The sequence below is a fragment of the Harpia harpyja genome, chromosome 3, assembly GCF_026419915.1.
Source record: "Harpia harpyja isolate bHarHar1 chromosome 3, bHarHar1 primary haplotype, whole genome shotgun sequence".
NCBI lineage: Eukaryota > Metazoa > Chordata > Aves > Accipitriformes > Accipitridae > Harpia > Harpia harpyja.
In genome coordinates, this window is record NC_068942.1 from 8,542,825 (window position 1) to 8,560,484 (window position 17,660).

Consider the following 17,660-nt stretch of genomic DNA (forward strand, 5'->3'; position numbering starts at 1 on the left):
GATCTCACCAACTATTTTATTTCTGTGTGTGCAACAGCTGGAAGGGGCAATCATTCAGTAATACATTTGGAACTTTTCAGAAAAGAAGTCAGCTAATTGTAAGGAATCTTATCGTGGACACCTTAATGTCAGTGTGGACATTTGATTGCCATCAAATAGAAGAGGAGAATTACAGTAGCCAGAACAAACTCAGCACCAATATGGCTCTACATTCAGCTTAACCAGTGTCTGATCTGTGCTGCTAAGATATTTCAGCCCCACTCCTATAATCTTTTCTCTCAAAAAAGAGCAGTATGAATAAGCATCTGATTCACTGGGATTCCTAGTTGAGTGGCTGCCTAAGGTGGTGACTCTGATTAGAACTCTAACTCAGAGGAACTGCTGGAAGATTGCTCTCCCTCTTCCACTGACTGTAGACCAGCTTGCTGGTGGCTGAAATTAGCCTTTGTTTAATACTTCCCCAAATGACTGGCTGCATGTGGGACTGGCTCTTCTTCGTACACATATTTTGGTTGTGTCATGTTTACTAACTAAGTACTAACCAAAGAAGACAGAGCTAGTCCACAACTGCCGTGAAGAATACTTGCAGGAAAAGCTACCTGATGGGCTCTGGAGAGCCACCCAAACACCCTGTTTCTTTTTGCTGCTTTTTCTACTTTGCCCAAAGGTTCTGCTCCCACTGCGGGCCAACAGCACAATTCATACAACTGCTTCCAAATCTGCTGCCAGTAAAATCATCATCTTAGTTCAGACTAGCAGTTTAAGCTGTTTAAATAGCCTGTTTCACTCTGCCCTGGAAGCTGGCGAGGGACTTCTCACACGCACAGCATTCGGCAGGGCAGTGACAAACGTGGAGCGGTGAGCACTGCAAAGGTTTCACCCCTGCACCAGGAAGAACCCGGCTGCTATTTCATTTTCCTCTAGCCTAAAGGTTCCAGCACCACAGGGATAACAGAAGAAGAACGAAAACCAAAAGAGTGTTCCTATCGTTACGGAAAAATCCCAAGCTCCTACCTGAACTTTTACCTCATACTGTCTTTTATTCACCATATTATTGCTCAGCAAGAAGCAAGAAAAATCAGAAAGCTCTCTCCTCTAGTGATTTGTTCTCATTAGAGTTTGGTCTCCTGGCTAATTAAAGAGCCCCAGGTGCCAGACAGAATCTTGTTTGCAATAACTTATCTTGTTTTGGTCAGTTCCTCAGCTCTTCTAGCCAAGAGCAACACAGCAGATACTTCTTTCCATTTCTGTACCACAGTATAACAAAATTAGAAGTAATTAAACCTTCCAGTTGAATCAGCATAAGTGGCATGGCATATCTCTAGTTCCTGCCATTTTCATCGCCTAAAGAAACCTTCAATATGTGCAGGAACTTGTTCCTCTCTCTTTAGACCCTGGTTTGTAACAGTGATAGTGCAGATTATACTGTTTGACCTAAATGACACAGCACTTGACAGTTATCAGTAACCTAATGTGATAAGAGTGTAATAAATTTGTTTCTCCTGATGTGCTGCTGCCTATGAAAGTGTTAACTCAGAGAGAAAACATAAGAAAAAAGAACAGGGCCAGCAAGTTATGAGGAATCTCCAGGATAATGCATGTGATGTTATGTTGGTTATGTATTAGAGATCCCCCAAAGGAATTTTGCAATATTTAGTAATAAGAGCAAACACCATTAACAGCCTGGCAGAAGATGAGATTTTCTGCACACCTCTCATAAAAAAATCTATTAGACACAACTGAATGAGATCTTATTTGTTTTTTACTAGGCTACACTCTCATCACACTGAGTTTGCGCTCCACCTCATACTGTGGTCCACCAAAAGCTTAGTAACTTTGTACTGAAATGCACGAATCTTAGGGAAATCTCAGGTCAGCTGGAATAGTGTCATGTTTCTGTCCCACAGAACCACATCCCTTGCTCTGACTTTAGCCTGAGGAGACAGTGTAATCTGGTGGAAGAGAGAGTCCAAGCAGCTGGGAGCAGGCTTACTCTTTTGTTAGAGACAGCCTGGAAATAAGTTAAAACTAGGGAGGTTGTTTTACCAGAAGAGATATTTGTTGGACTGACAGAGTAAAGGCAGTCATTGAGACAACTTCATGCACAGGAACTCCTGGTATAACCACATCTCCAATAGGGCACTCTGCTAACACAGGGTACAAATCAGGATCCCCCTGAGCACAGCAGCACAGCTTTGCCACACTTGGAAGAGCAGAGGAGGCTTGGTGAGCTATAAAATATTCCTTTCTAAGGGCTTGTCTGAACACAGATGCTCTTACTTACAACATATATGTCATATAGGTATAATCCTTCATATGAATGCTCTCATGGAGGAGGAATAACCTTTGTTTGGGGTTTTTCTTGTAGTTATGTAATTTCTGTCTAAATTGTGGAAAAAAAAATCCCACCAAAAAAACCCCCAACTTAAAGCTATTAAAATGAGGGAATTTACAAACTGGATTTAGACCCGTAGACTTACATCATTTAAAACCCTGTCCTTGCTTACACCGGTTTACTTTCCCTAAGCTGACAAGACCATAATGCTCAACAACCCCACTGTGCCCTGACTCTAGCAAAAGCTGGTGTACTCAAAACGGTGTGAGAAATGTGCTGCTGTGAGGGATGTTGACCCACCTCTTCTCCAGTGCACAGAGCAGCATGCACCTTCCTCCCTCAATGCTACGAAGAATTTCTGTGAACTTTACAGAAGGTTACAGAACCAGGTATTGCCTGGATAGCATAAAATGAATGTCTTGAATATGCAGATCCTACTATATTCTGGAACTAAATACCCTCAAGAATTAAACATGGCAGTTTCCTGATAAGTAATTGACTTTCTCCCACCCACTGGAAAGGAAGAGATGAAGGCTCTGTATAACATATGTCTGGATACATTCAGGTCATACATAGTGACAAAACACAATATGCCAGAAATTATTCAGTAGTTTCATACTGTTCGGCAGAAATGAAGAGGGGAAGTCATAACATTTTGGCACACATTCAGCTAGACAGCACATCTTTATCGAAGGAATATACATATCTGATAAGTGACCACTCAAGAGACCAGTATAAATTGGCTGTATAGCAGAAAAGGTCCTCAGTAAAAGGTCAAATGAACTTGTTCCAAAGACAACATGGGGATATTTTTATATGGCCACTTAAGAAAAAGGTTGTTCATTGGAGGTGATTCATAAGGTTATCAAAAAGCGAGAATATAAGGGCTGATTCTTCTGAAGGGCAGAAGGCCTTCTCTAGATTTACAAGGGTTTGCTGAAAAAGCTTTACACTACAGTTACACTGATAAATCCTAACCATGGAGATAGAGCAACAGCAAAGGAGTTTCATTCCGGGAATAGAATAAGCTGTACTTGCAAAATGGCTTTTTTGCTGGTTTAGAAGCATTTCTACATCCAGGGAGTTGCTATCATACTTATGTCAGTCAGGACGGTGAAAACATCTCACCCCTCCCCAGCCCAGCTATTTCAGCAAATTGTTTTAAGGGCAAACATGGTCTAAGTAAAGAAACTGTCAAAGACCCTTTTTTTAAGGTGTGCTTTTTTTAATAAGACACATCAGAAATTAGTTCTGCTTTGTTGTATTAGATTTTGTTTGCAAGATATCATTATAAATTATACTTTGGATTTTAAGTGATTCCTACAACTGTCCTTCTGCTTTATCCTGTCACTCTTTTTCTATCTTTTTCCCACCCCCTCCATAACAATGTGTTATCTCTGAAGGTAGGGTTCATTTGTGGGAAAAGACACAAATAACAATGTTCAACATTGTACAAGAAAACCAACCGTACCCTGGGCTGCATCAAAAGCAGCGTGGCCAGCCGGTCGAGGGAGGGGATTCTCCCCCTCTACTCCGCTCCGGTGAGACCCCACCTGCAGTACTGTGTTCAGCTCTGGGGTCCCCAACATAAGAAGGACATGGACCTGTTGGAGCGAGTCCAGAGGAAGGCCACAGAAATGATCCGAGCCTGGAATACCTCTCCTATGAAGAAAGACTGAGGGATTTGAAGTTGTTCAGTCTGGACAAGAGAAGACTCCAGGGAGACCTTATTGTGGCCTTTCAATATTTAAAGGGGGCTTATGAGAAAGACAGAGGAAGACTTTAAACCAAGACCTGTAGTGACAGGACAAGGTGCAATGGCTTTAAACTGAAAGAGGGTAGATTTAGATGAGATGTAAGGAAGAAGTTCTTCCCTGTGAGGGTGGTGAGCACTGGAACAGGTTGCCCAGAGGCTGTGGATGCCCCATCCCTGGCAGTGTTCAAGGCCAGATTGGATGGGGCTTTGAGCAACCTGGTCTAGTGGAAGATGTCCCTGCTCATGGCAGGGGGGTTGGAACTAGGTGATCTTTAAATGTCCCTTCCAGCCAAAGCAAAGAGAAAAAACATATTCTCAAGTTAAGGTTTGCATGATAAAAATTACTTGTATACCAACTCTGTACAGAGGTGGATGTCATTAATTAATTCCAATCACTAAACTGAGATTCCTAATTTGAGTAAATGTAGACACAACAATAAGAGGTTCACAATTGATCTTCTAGGTTTTCTTTGTAGTTAGTGGAGGTACTTGCATGGCATATTTTATCTATTCTGAAACTAGACATTTGAAACAGGTCAAATGAATCATACTCTAAAAATGTCTCTTTCTTTTCTTCGACTATAAAGGCCATCTAACTGAAATATTGTAGATGTTGAAAGTTAGGTGAAATGAATTCCAATCCACTATATATAACCAACACAAGGTAAAAGCCAACAATAAATGGAGAGAGACTTGCTCATGGAAAGTGAGAAGGTAATCTGAGCAACCTTCATAAATCCATCTCTGAGAACTAAGCCTCAGTGGATAATCATAATTACCTAGAAGAACTAAGGAGAACAACATACTATTTCTTTACTCACTTGCTTACTCATGAATAAAGGAAGGAAGACAGGAAGATTTCCCTTTGCTTACTGACCAATCATGCTTATAAAGCTTCTGGTTGAGCCTGATACCTTTCTTTGTCCATAACACATTTGCATACCGCATGTGATCAATGTTCCAAATTCCAGCAAATATTCAATGGGCAGAAATGCATTGATTTTTCAGAGGAAAAAAAAGTGGAAAACATGAAAAGAAAAAAAACATATCACACACTATTTACCTAAGCAGCTACAAGTATCTTTCTGATTATCTGCAGCTCAAAGAATAGGATTGATAACACTAATTAATACCTTGCAGCAAAACAATGCGCCCACCTTGGCTCTATCCATCTTCCCAACAGATTTTTATAGGCTGATGCTTTAAACAATGTATCTTTCAGAGAGGAAAGTAAGATTACAAAGAAGTGGAGAGAGGGAGAAGCAGCTGCCAGAGCCATAGGAGAGAGGAGAACATTTAGGCACAGGTAGAAATTGCACCTTCCATGGAAGTGAGAAAAACAGGGGACCCAGCATGGTTGGCCATGGGGACCCAAAGCTCTATGTACATGAGAAGGAGTATGATGAATCTTGATGTGAGGAAAGCACGAGAACAGATACACACTGGGTAAAAGGAAGCTGGGAATATTAGTATAGGGAAAGAGGGTCTGGGATGAAAAGGTGGGACATAATGTATAGGGAATCACATCAAGCAATGAAAAGTGGAGATCTGGGATGGGAAGAAATGAGAAACAAAGTGTAATCAGTGCCTATTGGGAAATAAAACAAACAAAAAGTGATGAGTGGACTGCAAGAGTCCCTGAAATAGAAAGGAGGGGTTGGTCAGTACACAGGACTCCTATGGGTTAGGGACAGAACATGAAGAAGTCAATAGTGAAAGTGCTTTACAAACCAGTAGAGTTTGAGGAGGGCACATACTTTTTCTATCTTGGCTCAGACTTTCTACAGGACACATCTACTGCCAAGTCTTTAGAGGGATATCAAGAGGTTAATTTAACTTTAGCATATTTATCTTTACAAATCTTAATGAACACTATGCAGTTAAAGAACGCGCTTCTTCAGAAGACTGGTGACAAGTTGGGCATTTTGTTTTCAGGACAGTTGACCAACTTTTTGTTTGTATTTTTTAAGACAATCTATGAGGAATCATCAACATCAACTGCAGTGTCCTCTTAGTAGCTAAGGGGGTTATTTAAGTAGACATAAAATATGCTGGTCCAACCTCAGTAGAGTAGAACTTCAGCTTTAGTTTAAGGGTTGCTAATTTTCTTAGCAAAATTAATTCATCTTTTGTTAGAAAAAAGCCTGTCACAAATTATTCATTGTGGATCTAATTCTCAGTTGAGATCTTACCACTGAGTTCAGCAAGGAACAATCTAATACTTGGTGCATATTGCTTTGTTTAATATGATCTAGCTCTTTGCAACCATAAACTTTTTTAGCTTAAGGCATGTAAATAAGTATTTTATAATCCCTTCGCAACACAAACTCTGCAGCACCTACAAGTTGAACTGGGGTTACATTCTAAAATGGAATAATTTAAATTTTATTGTTTTCTAGGGACTTACACATCATCTACGACCTGTTTAGAAAGACTTTGTTTGTTATTGTTCCTAAACGTCAGCCAAACAAACCCTGACTTCTGAAAGCCAAGCTGTGCTCTTTCCTTTTCACACACCATCAACAGTAATAAAGATTCTGAAGGCAAACTTAAACCCCAAGATAATGCTGGGCCACCCCACTGTCTTTAGATTAAGCCTGCAATGGAATTATATAGATGTAATTGACTGGAACTTAAGTAAATAATTCTGCTAGGGAAGAAAAAGGAGACAGACCCAGCTCACTCCATACTACCTAAATTGGTCTACAGTACTACCAGAATTAAGATAAGCCTAGATTTTAATTCTTCAAATGTTTCCTTTAATTATTAAGGCTCCTTTATTGGACTATCACTGTTAAATTTAATTGTATACAACCACATTGAAATAATTTCTATAAGAATTTCATTTTCCAGAAGTAACAAATGCACCCGTACATACAAAAGTCCATGATCTATAATGAGCCTGAAGATTCATTGTGAAATTTCCATTTTTAAGGGTAATTATTGTGATAAAGAGAAATTAATGATCAATTTTAAGCACCAAGTTAAAATGAATCTAAATTATCAAATCTTGCAGAAATGCCCTCAAATAAACCAATAAAGGAAAAGAAAAACTGTCTTTCCCAACAACTCAGTGCAAGAAAAAATGTTAATTTGCCACTTTTTTCACATAGTAAGGGGATGAAAAAACAGCTTTCTGGAACTCTACAAAAAATTGCAGTACATTGGATAAAACTATTGACAACTTCAGCGCTGAACAGCACTCTCCCCCCACTCCTCCTCTCCCCCAAAATAAGGATATTTTTCTGTCTAAATTTAGCTGTATAATTAACACTGTGAGGTGTGTGCAAAGAATCCAGTCCAAGACAATGGATTAACTCCAGATTTCAAGATAAGAAAGGATGGAAGACACAAAGCATTAGGAGACAGGAAACTATAATCTCTTTGACACGCGTGGCTTCTGCATGGCACTGCGGATGAGGGCATGAAAGAATGCAAGGATCCCCGCAGAGTTTCTATAACCTCATTTTCAAAGTCACTGAACCCATACATCTCCTATTCATCTTAACGGAGCAACGCTACTGCAGGCAAAGCCATAGGTCCAGGATGACTCCCAATTCCTCGCTTTCAAAAAACTGTCCATGATGCGGTTCCCCTGCCTCTCTCTCTGTGAATGTCTAGGCCATTTCCACCAAAATTAGCATCTTTCTGGCCTTTAGGAAATCCAGATGCACAATGATGCTGATGTATAATTTAAAAAAGAAAAAAATTTATAACCTGTTGCTAAGGCAGTTGTGCACTTCTATGGTCTTCAACAATATTTTCTTGCTGAAGATTTCAGTAGGTACACAGGGGTACTAATTAAAGACGACAGAGAAGAAGAAGGAGGATTACACAGAGATGTTAAATTCCAAAGGCAGAAGAGATTGAGAGGCGTTTTTGTTTTTCCCAACTAGGCTCTTCAGTTTGCATTTCACACCTTATTGCAGCTCCTCCTAATAAAGTATTATGTTTGTGGGCTCTCCAAAGTCATTAGGAAATATTCAATGAACATATTACAACGTCTACTTTATAAAATGAACCACGAAGTTAAGTACAGTTTATTCTATAATGGTGGAGGAAATATTCATCTAATCCTTTAATAATCTTCTGATACCTGTGGCTGATAAAACACAGTGAAAACAAGTTGATAGCTCCCATCTATTTTTAATAATGGCCACTATAAAAAGTTCCAAGAGTTAACAATCAGGGAAATTTGGGAAAATAAGTGAAAATGTAGATGAGCGTGTTTAGAGAACGGCAACCAAGTTGGCGAGGGGCCTGGAGCACAAGTCTTATGAGGAGCAGCTGAGGGAACTGGGGCTGTTTAGTCTAGAAAAGAGGAGGCTGAGGGGAGACCTTATCGCTCTCTACAACTACCTGAAAGGGGGTTGTAGTGAGGTGGGTGTTGGTCTCTTCTGTCAGGTGGCTGGAGATAGGACGAGAGGAAATGGCCTCAAGTTGCAGCAAGGGAGGTTTAGGTTAGATATTAGGAAAAATTTTTTTACTGAGAGGGTTGTCAAACATTGGAATGGGCTGCCCAGGGAAGTGGTTGAGTCACCATCCCTGGAGGTATTCAAAAAGCGAGTGGACAGGGTACTCCAGGGCATGGTTTAGTGGGCATGGTTGACGGTTGGACTCGATGATCTTGAAGGTCTTTTCCAACCGAAATGATTCTATGATTCTATGTGCCAAAGACGTATTTGGACATAACACTTCAAGTAATATTCATGTCAGCATCAAGTAGTAGTCACATACGTGCGGTCACTGCTTCTACATATGTGAAGCAGACATTGAAGAGACATGTCAAAAGATATTGAAAGCTTTTTTTTTTTTTTAAATTTTATTTTGTGGACAAACTACAGACTTCTTTAATAACGAACATAATCACTTTTGACTTTTAGGCTGGCGCCTTGGTCACAAAAGTGTCCTCTTCCTTAATATTTTTGTTATCTGCTGACAAATTTAGATTAAAGTGTCAAAAAAACCACTTTATGCATCAGAAAGAACAGAAAACACTCTCTCCACTCATAAAATCCGTATTTGGATGGAGACATCCAAATGTAGAGGTTTATTTCCTATTTCTTTTGGGATTTTTGAGATGCTACCCAGTGGGGGGGGGGGGGGGGGAAGAGGGAACTGAGGCATGATATTTCTTGGGGGGGGGGGGAGATGTTAGCGAGTTCCTATAGGCATACAAGCTGTTGCCTCACAGCAGAGTGACCTGAGAGAGGCAGCAGCTCCCGGCCCCTGCTGAGTTCCTCTGGAGCAGGCAACATCACACTGCGACAAATTATCACTCTATGAATAACATCATTAAGCAAACTCAGAGGGAAAAAATAAATTGTCATTCAGAAAGCAGCTATTTGCCTAAAAGAAGCGGTAGCATGGGGTACCACCTCATGACAGTTTCTGCATTCACTAGAAAAGTTTTCTTAAAAAAAGCCCAAGACATATCTACTTAAAATTAGGATGAACTGAGGCAATATATTCAAATTTGTCTAATATTTTAGAATGCTCTGTAAGATACACTGTCATAGCTAAATCCAAAAGAGTACATAATAAAAGCATATACAATTGTGTTTGCTTCAGATTAAGTACTTTCATAATGCATTTATAGACTGCATAAATGTCTCTTCCAGCTTTCAGTTTTTCAGACTAATACACAATATTCCGCTACTGTTACTGAATACATAAATGTAATACAATAGTCACAGTTATTATTAAAGCAACTTGCAAAGTTCTTACAGAGTTAGCATCATTCAAAAAGGAATGTGAATTACTTTTATGCAACTTTTGAAACTGTAGACACATTGGGTCTTTTTACATCTTCATAAGACATTAGCCTATAGTGCTTTCTTTATGATAACAAAGTAGTTTCATGTAGGGACTTATGGTATGAAAATCTGCTGGTTTTCCAGTTTAAGATCATTTGCCTCATTGTCAATGAATACATCATTTTTTTCTTAATAACAGTCATATACCTACAGGGACTTTAGAAACTGGAGCACTGGTAATGGATGGCACAAGAGCGAAGTTAGTCCATAAAAGTTCTAGGGAGTGATACTCTTCTTCAGTGTTCATTTACAAATATTTCTGTTACTGTAAACTTTAAAAAGGCTATTTGAAATGAATTGTTGTTACAGTGTTATAAACTAATAGTTATGCCACCTAAAATTACTGACTGTCTGTCCTTTCCTGGTCCAGTCTGAAAAAGATAGCCTGACCCATAGCCCTGTCATTCACCTACCACAACCTCTATATCAAGAGTGAAGAACTAAAAATGAAAGGAAAAATGCTCAAAACCCTAAATAGGGTCAGATATTGGGTATACAACAAAAAAAATCTAACCATCCCAGCTCATTTCCTATACACGATGGTAACATACCACCCAGAGAATTATATTCTCTCCTAAACAGACGGGAGAGGAGCGAGGTGTGTCAGAGTGCTGGACCCAGTCCTTTTGAATGTTATACCTTGTGACAGGCGTCCCTAAATTGTGCAGCTGGCTTCGGACCCACCGGGGACTCCGGCAGAGTCGGATTCCGGTGGCAGAGTCCTGCTCTGGTGGATTATTTCTTGTGTCAGTCATACAGGCTCTGTGACCCGAACGAGAGGCCCCCGTGCAGCCGCCGCGCTGCTGCGCATCCGAGCTTCCCTCTGCACCGTCTTCTGCGGCAGGGCTCTGCGCTGCCTCCACTGATCTGGACCAGACCCTGCGCAGTAATTACTCCTGCCAAGAGGCTGGAGTTTGCAAGAGACTCAGTGATAATATCAGGGCTTGATGACACAAGGTCCTTACACCTACGTTGGAGGAATATATTGTGCTCTCTGTTGCTATCCTGACAGTGCGAGGCTAGAGCAACATAAAGATCCATGACATTTGCACTGAATGAATGACCCTTCCAAAGTACAACATACTGTAGTAAATACTTTTTTCGGCTTTTCTGAGTCTGAGCATTGCTTTGGGGACTTTCAGTGAGCAGCTATGACCGATGGGTAATAACGATTTGTAATGCACCTGAGTGTCTCAAACCCCTGATATTAGAAAAGGCACACTTTCATCAGGGATCATGATGCTGTTAAAACTTTTGAACAAGTGTCATTAGAGTTTGTGGAGTCCGTGAGCAGGAGCAGGGGTCTCTCCTTGCCCCACTATCCCTGCCTTGCTGTAGGCAAGGACTGGAATTGCCTGCAACATGATGTGGTATCAGGCCCTCCAACCATCAGGGGTTTACACCTGCTTACCTTTTGGCCAAAAAACCACTACCAGCCCAGACAAGTTCTCCTCTACCCAAGTGATTTTATTTCCTGCTTGATTTCATTCTCTGAAGAGAGAACCAATTAACTCCTGGTGAGCTGTGCTGCCCTGCCACATAATGACCTCCTACCTTTCTTACCTTACCCTTTTTTCTTATAACAAAGCTTCATCTTCAAACCCTTTCTCTCAGTGAGATTTTGTCCTCAAATCACTGTCTCCTCAGAGCGCTCTGTGAAGGGGAGGCGACAGACGAGGACCAAGCCATCTAATTGCCTGTGCTAAAGCAGGTGAGGCACTGAGATTCCCCAGGATTATGCAACACCACTTTAACACTAGTCCTTGCCATTTGAAGACTGACTCAAATAAAATGAGTGTGTCGGTAGCTCTGAAAATTCAGGTGCCAATGGGCTGGCAGCCCTAGTCGCCAGATCGTTTTTCAGATCTCTCAGTGGTAATTGATCCTTCTGGCTCCAGTATGACCAGGAAGGCTACAGCAACCCGGTCTGAATAAAGCATGGCAGCACGGCAGGGTGGAGGGACCAGATCTCCTACAGAGACCATCCGAAAGCTCTCAGCCAAAGCCCCTTCAGAATTCGGAAGAAGCCAAGGCCTAAGCCTCTGTTTTTAAGTTGTCCCTCATTATCTTGATTTGAATGACTATGTAATTCAGAAATATGCGGTACACCCACAGGTTGGCCTGGTTGGCATTTTACAGTCCTGAGACCTATCAGAAGCACCTTCTCTCAAAATCACATCGCAAGAATCAAACCTACGTGAATCCATCACTTCTTTGGCTGAAGACCCTCAGGTCCTTCCACAAATTCCTTCTTCCTATTCACACGACAGGAAAAGGCCTAACAACTTTGAATATAAAGATATTGATCTTCAGCATCTTACAGTTGGATTACTATTTATATTTTGTAAGATAAAAGAGAGCGGGAGAGAGAACCGGTTAATTGAGGGCATACTTATCCTTTGTTGCCTCCTAAAACACGAGATGAAACACATCTGCATTACTGTATTTTTAGTTCCTGCTCTATTTATACAATGATATTATTGGATTTTAAAACTGTAAATTTGCTGTTACGGATTGCATCATGTAGTTTCTGTATTGCACTGGGGTAATTCTCAGTTATATTATCCAAGAGGCAGGTGTGGGAAACAAGCAGAACACAGAGCTTGTGGTAAGGGGACTGCATCAGCAGCATTTCAGAGGGAGCAGCAGCAGATGCTCTGCTCTGCGCAGGCCAGCTGTGCCGTTCAATAGAAAGGAAAGTGTGTGCAACATGCCGTCTCCCTCCAAGTCGAGAACGCCACTTAACAACCCTGGGCACATCTGTGCTCAAGGACTCTGATTGCTCCTGTCCTCGCAGGGGTCAGGAAGGTCACAGGAATCTTCAAATCCATCTTGGTTCATCCTTATGTGATAACATTGCCATGTTACTGTACCATATGTACCATCCCATGTCTCATTTAAATCTTGGTCTTTTATATGAAGTTGAATTTACCATGAAAGATCTGACATTCTGCAACAAGTAAGCATGGCTCTGAATAGACAACCTTAGTTTCTTGTGACATACTAACATTTCTACAATTATTTTTCCTCAAAGTTGAAAAGGCTTCATAAAATTAAACTGCAGTAAGAAATGCAGTCTTTCCTGGAAGGCAATGTACATGCAATACTATATTTGTTATGAGCCTAAATAAAGAACAATATTTTCATTTCAAATTTTAGAGAAACTATGCAGAATATTAATTAATCAACCTGAACATAGCCAGGACACCAGAGTTTAACATCCTTGCTCTTGTAAAAAGTACATAGCATATTCTTCCTATGACATGAGAGGTTAAGGACCTTGCAGAGTAATGCTCATATGGACACAAACCAAAGTGTCATACTAGGGCATTGTTTCATTACTTCCTTATGAGAGGGAAAAAACCCAACCAACCAACCCCAAAAGCCCCAAGGATGCACCACTAGAAACAATTGCTTGGAAGATCTTGGATTTTTTTTTTTTTAATTCTTTAATTGCATCAAAATTGAGTAATTGGAAATTGATAACATAATTAATAAAACAAAAGGCTCTTTTCAAACAAAGAACTCCTGGCAGGGGAGAAGGCCTATACAGTTGCTATTTCTAATATGATTTATATGGAAACAAGGGAATTAAAAATAATTGTTGAAAATATGTATTATATACATCCAGCATATTGATGAAATACACCTTTCAAATATGTAGGGGAAAAAAGGCCAGCATTTAAATTCCAAACTTTTTGAAACAATAATAGATCTTCAATATAGATCTTAGATCGACCTCTAGATCTGTTCTTGGTTAGGACTTTCATGGACTCTAGTAAAGCATATAACTAAATAAATGAGTCAATCTATATTTTAAAAAATTAGACTACCATTTTAGTAGTATAACATATTGCCCAATGACAGCTCCGTCTACTCTCATACATTTTCTGAGTTGGTTACTACCTCATGGATTAGAGAGGTACCGTTGCACTCTCCCAACACACACAGACTACCAGAATTTCTTATTTCAATAAGTAGAGCTCTCAAATTTGTTTGTTTGGGGTTTTTGTGGTTTGTGTTTGTTTGTGTGGGTTTTGGAATTTTTTGTTGTTGTTAGGAAAGAAAAATCAATTCTTTGGGTTTGGTTTTAAACATGAGAAATGTACTTGAATGAGTTGTATTCTGGAAGCAAACATTTGAACAGCTAGCATGTTCCTTCAGGAGGTTTATTTTTTTTATATATGAAAGAATCCAGCTGTCTTCTCCACCTCCTTCCTTCTTTTTCCCTTTGAGCTCTTCATACCTTTATTGCAGAATTTCAAGCTCAACAGCAAAATTGAGTTCATATCCTAACATCCAACTGAGCTTCAGTTCTGAGCTGTGAAAACGGACTAACAATAAACTGTTCCTTCTTCAGGGTTTATGAAAATTAATAATTACATTAGTGACTTTTGTAAATTACAAAAATGAACACTGGAAAAAGCCAGTGAGAAAATCAGGATTTCTGTCTTCAAAATAAGGCCCTGATAGCATGAAATGAATGAGGCACAGGTTCACTCAGTAAACAATAAAAAGAAAAAAAGAATTGAAATGTTGCTTATTAGAGAGCCCATTCTATTCATCATACCAAACGAGTCAAGATTCCTTCGGAAAAAGTACTATGCACTCATGTAATTGAAGTCTGAATCATAATGCATCCATATAAGATGGCTGAAAGCAAAGTGCCCTGGTTGTGATGTTCCGGAACATTTGAGGTCTTGATTTCAAAACCTTCCTGGTATTTTTAAGTGTTTGCCATTTGTTCTACGGCTGCTTGCTTGGTTAAAAGGCAAGTTACTGGTTTGACGTCATGATCCCTAATTTTGGTTTCTCCTGGTTTTGAACGACTAAATAAAGTTTCTCAAACTGCACAACTGAAAGCAGTGGCTATTTTTGCAAATCTGTTCTCCTTTTATACAGACAAGCTGTTAGTGCAACCAACAATTATATACATTCCCCATCATTGTAAGATTGTGTAAGATTACACAATACAAAAAGGGTTATTAAGAGAGCCAAAATTAGTATACTAATGACTCAATTTGACAGTTTCATTATGTATAATGCGGATAAAACTGATAGAGAACTCCTTTTAAATTCCTCCTGCCATGTTCTGAACAAGACCACTAAACCAACCTAGAATACACTAGCTTCTGTTCTTTTGTAATAAATTTATCATAATGGTGCATATGTAAGCAGCCATGTATTTTTCCTTTTATACCAAATGTTCAGGACAGTATTTTGATCTAATTATATTTCATCTAATTATAGTTCAACATGGTTAAAATATCAGATTTAATGGTATGTCACGGATTAAGAGAATAATTTGATTTCTACACTGTTAATTAGAATGTACATTTACATGATTATGGAAAGTTATACATGAATTACAAAATTAATAGTTAATGTTTAAAAAACCCCTTTTGCCTGTGTCTAAGAGGATCTGTAGACAAATGGAATTATTCAAAAATATGTTTAGATATTTCAAGTCAACTAATGGATTTCTTGGGGATCTATGCTCTACTACAGACATTATGAAAGTGAAAAACTAGTTTATAAGAAATTAGTCATTCATGTGTAACAAACTCAAACATAAACTTATAACATCCCAGGGATTCTCCGGCTAATTCGCTCCCTTGTCTTTCTCTCCCAGTGCACAAAGACCGGCACTGAGGCAGGAATCTCCCCTGTCCCCCGGGTGCACCCACACTGCAGTCCAGACAGAAGCAGAACCAGAGTGTCTGCATGTGTGGGACAAACCCACTTCCAGGCTCCTGTGTTGCAAAACCACACGTGTCCCATCACACCGTCATCTTACAGGCATAGAATAACTGGCAAGGACTCCACAGCTAAAGAAAAGAGATATTTTCCGGATTTGCTAGGACAGACAAACTAACAAGGCCATTCCAGTCCAGAAAGAAGATGCTAATAGCTATATGAAAATGGACTGTTCTGGCCTGCTGCAGACCCATAGCGGATGAGTTTATGGTGTCCAGTCAACTGAAAATGTCGTGCTGCTGGTGGTTGGAGAGAGAAGTTATTCTGTGGTGTGGGGCTCGGTGACATGTGCTGCTCTGCATTCACGTCTGCCCTCAATATTTGGCCAAGAGAAGATCTTTCACCTCTAACTTCTGAGCTGGAAAAATTATCAGGTCCCCTAGTTTAAATGCAGCTAGTATACACCTTCATGCCAGAAAGAGTGAGTATGTCAACAACATAATGGTGACAGTCACTTTGCAGGCTGCAGTCGGTCATAGGGGCAGTGCCGTATGACACTATGAACTGTGCAGGAGCGTGCAAAATGCTGAAGAGATCCAGCATTCATCTGTAGGAACGAGCAGGGATTTCATTCCTTCCCAGTGACATAACCATCAGCCCTGTTTGCAGAGTCAGTACAGGAAGCAAGAAAGTTCAGCAACTATTACAGTGGGTGAGGAAGACCAGCAAAGGGAAAAAAGCATATTTTATGCATTTATATTTTTTTTAAAATGCATGGCAGGTTAAGCTTCTGTGGTAAATGACAGCCCACTGTCACGTGGGAATGCCACAGTGTGTAGCTGACTAGGAGAAACACCCCCACCGTGGGGATGGTTTGATTTTGGATCATTTTGAAGTACTTTAACAAATCACAAAAGCAATTTCCTGTCTTTTCCTCTTTGTTCTTATTTTTTCCTTCACAAACGCAAGTACCAACTTACTGTGCAAACCTATTTACTGCCAGGATTTAGCAGGAATATCAGTTACTTGTGTACAATTGTAGAGGAGTTATAAATATGCAAAGGAAATTGAAGTCCAAAGTTTTGCAAAGCAAGGAAGGACTCAGCTGGATCCCTGCCCATCATGGCCATTTTCTGAGTTTAAGACCTCAGAGTAACAACCTAGTATAAATGACATCAAGAGAATAAGAAACATATTAACTTTCCTAGTCCTTTTATTTCCCCTTTTTTTTTACACAAAGAACAAAGAAATACAGAATATCTCCTCTTTATATTCAATGTCAATAGAAAGAAAAAGTCACTTCCATCAGGCTGATATGCTTTTATTACTTCTATTGCACTGGACTACTCTGAATTCCTCCCGGGAAAGAAGACTCAAGGAAAACCAAGGTGAAAACTTAATACAGTTAAAAAATAAAAAATTGGGAGGCATCTGGTTTGGGTCTTAATAGTATAAAATTGGAGTGCTTTAAATAGAACCGGTTCAAACACGCTATCACTCTGGGAAAGCTTGGCATTATATTACACTTTCAGAAACCCTAGGCTAATAGAAAAAGAGGCTACAGGTGGAAAATATGTAAATAAGACTTTTTATCATGTAGTGACTGAACCACATATCAAAGCATGCATAGGGCTAATTAGCTACTAAGGCAGCTGTTGAAAATTTGTCCTACCTGAGAATCTCAAAGGGATGTCTACACTGCAGTCATGCCGGGAGCGCAGCTCGTGTCACACCGGTTCGTGTACAGGACAGCCACCACCGCAGAGAGCCCGCTGTCTTCCCACGTTTTCACCCAAGGTGGGACCTATCTCAGATCACAGACACCGGGTGCTAGGGGCAGAGGGAGGCCTGTCATCAAAGGTAGTTGTAATTACTGGTATGGGGGATATTACGGTCTCAAGCTGGGTTTACTGCTTGGTTGTACATTAAAACTCCTTCCCTGTTATATATATATCAAGGTTCTCTTGAGAAAGTACTGAAAATTATGCAGCTATCACTAGCAGACTGCCAATCTGGTTTCTTTCCTATGCCTCTCTTTTAACCCAGCCTCAAACTG

The 17,660-nt window shown here is 40.0% G+C and overlaps 1 protein-coding gene across 6 annotated transcripts in view; it reads right to left on the minus strand.

The window, feature by feature from the left end:
- HS3ST5 (heparan sulfate-glucosamine 3-sulfotransferase 5) overlaps window positions 1–17,660 on the minus strand; it is a 199,539-nt gene that overhangs the window by 159,855 nt on the left and 22,024 nt on the right. Inside the window, exon 1 of one of the 6 annotated variants that reach the window (XM_052781314.1) lies at window positions 17,277–17,435. The exons of the other annotated variants lie outside the window; for them this stretch is intronic. The gene's annotated coding sequence lies outside the window, so the exon portion shown is untranslated. Of the gene's footprint in view, window positions 1–17,276; window positions 17,436–17,660 lie in introns of those variants that run through there. 6 annotated transcript variants of the gene reach the window in all.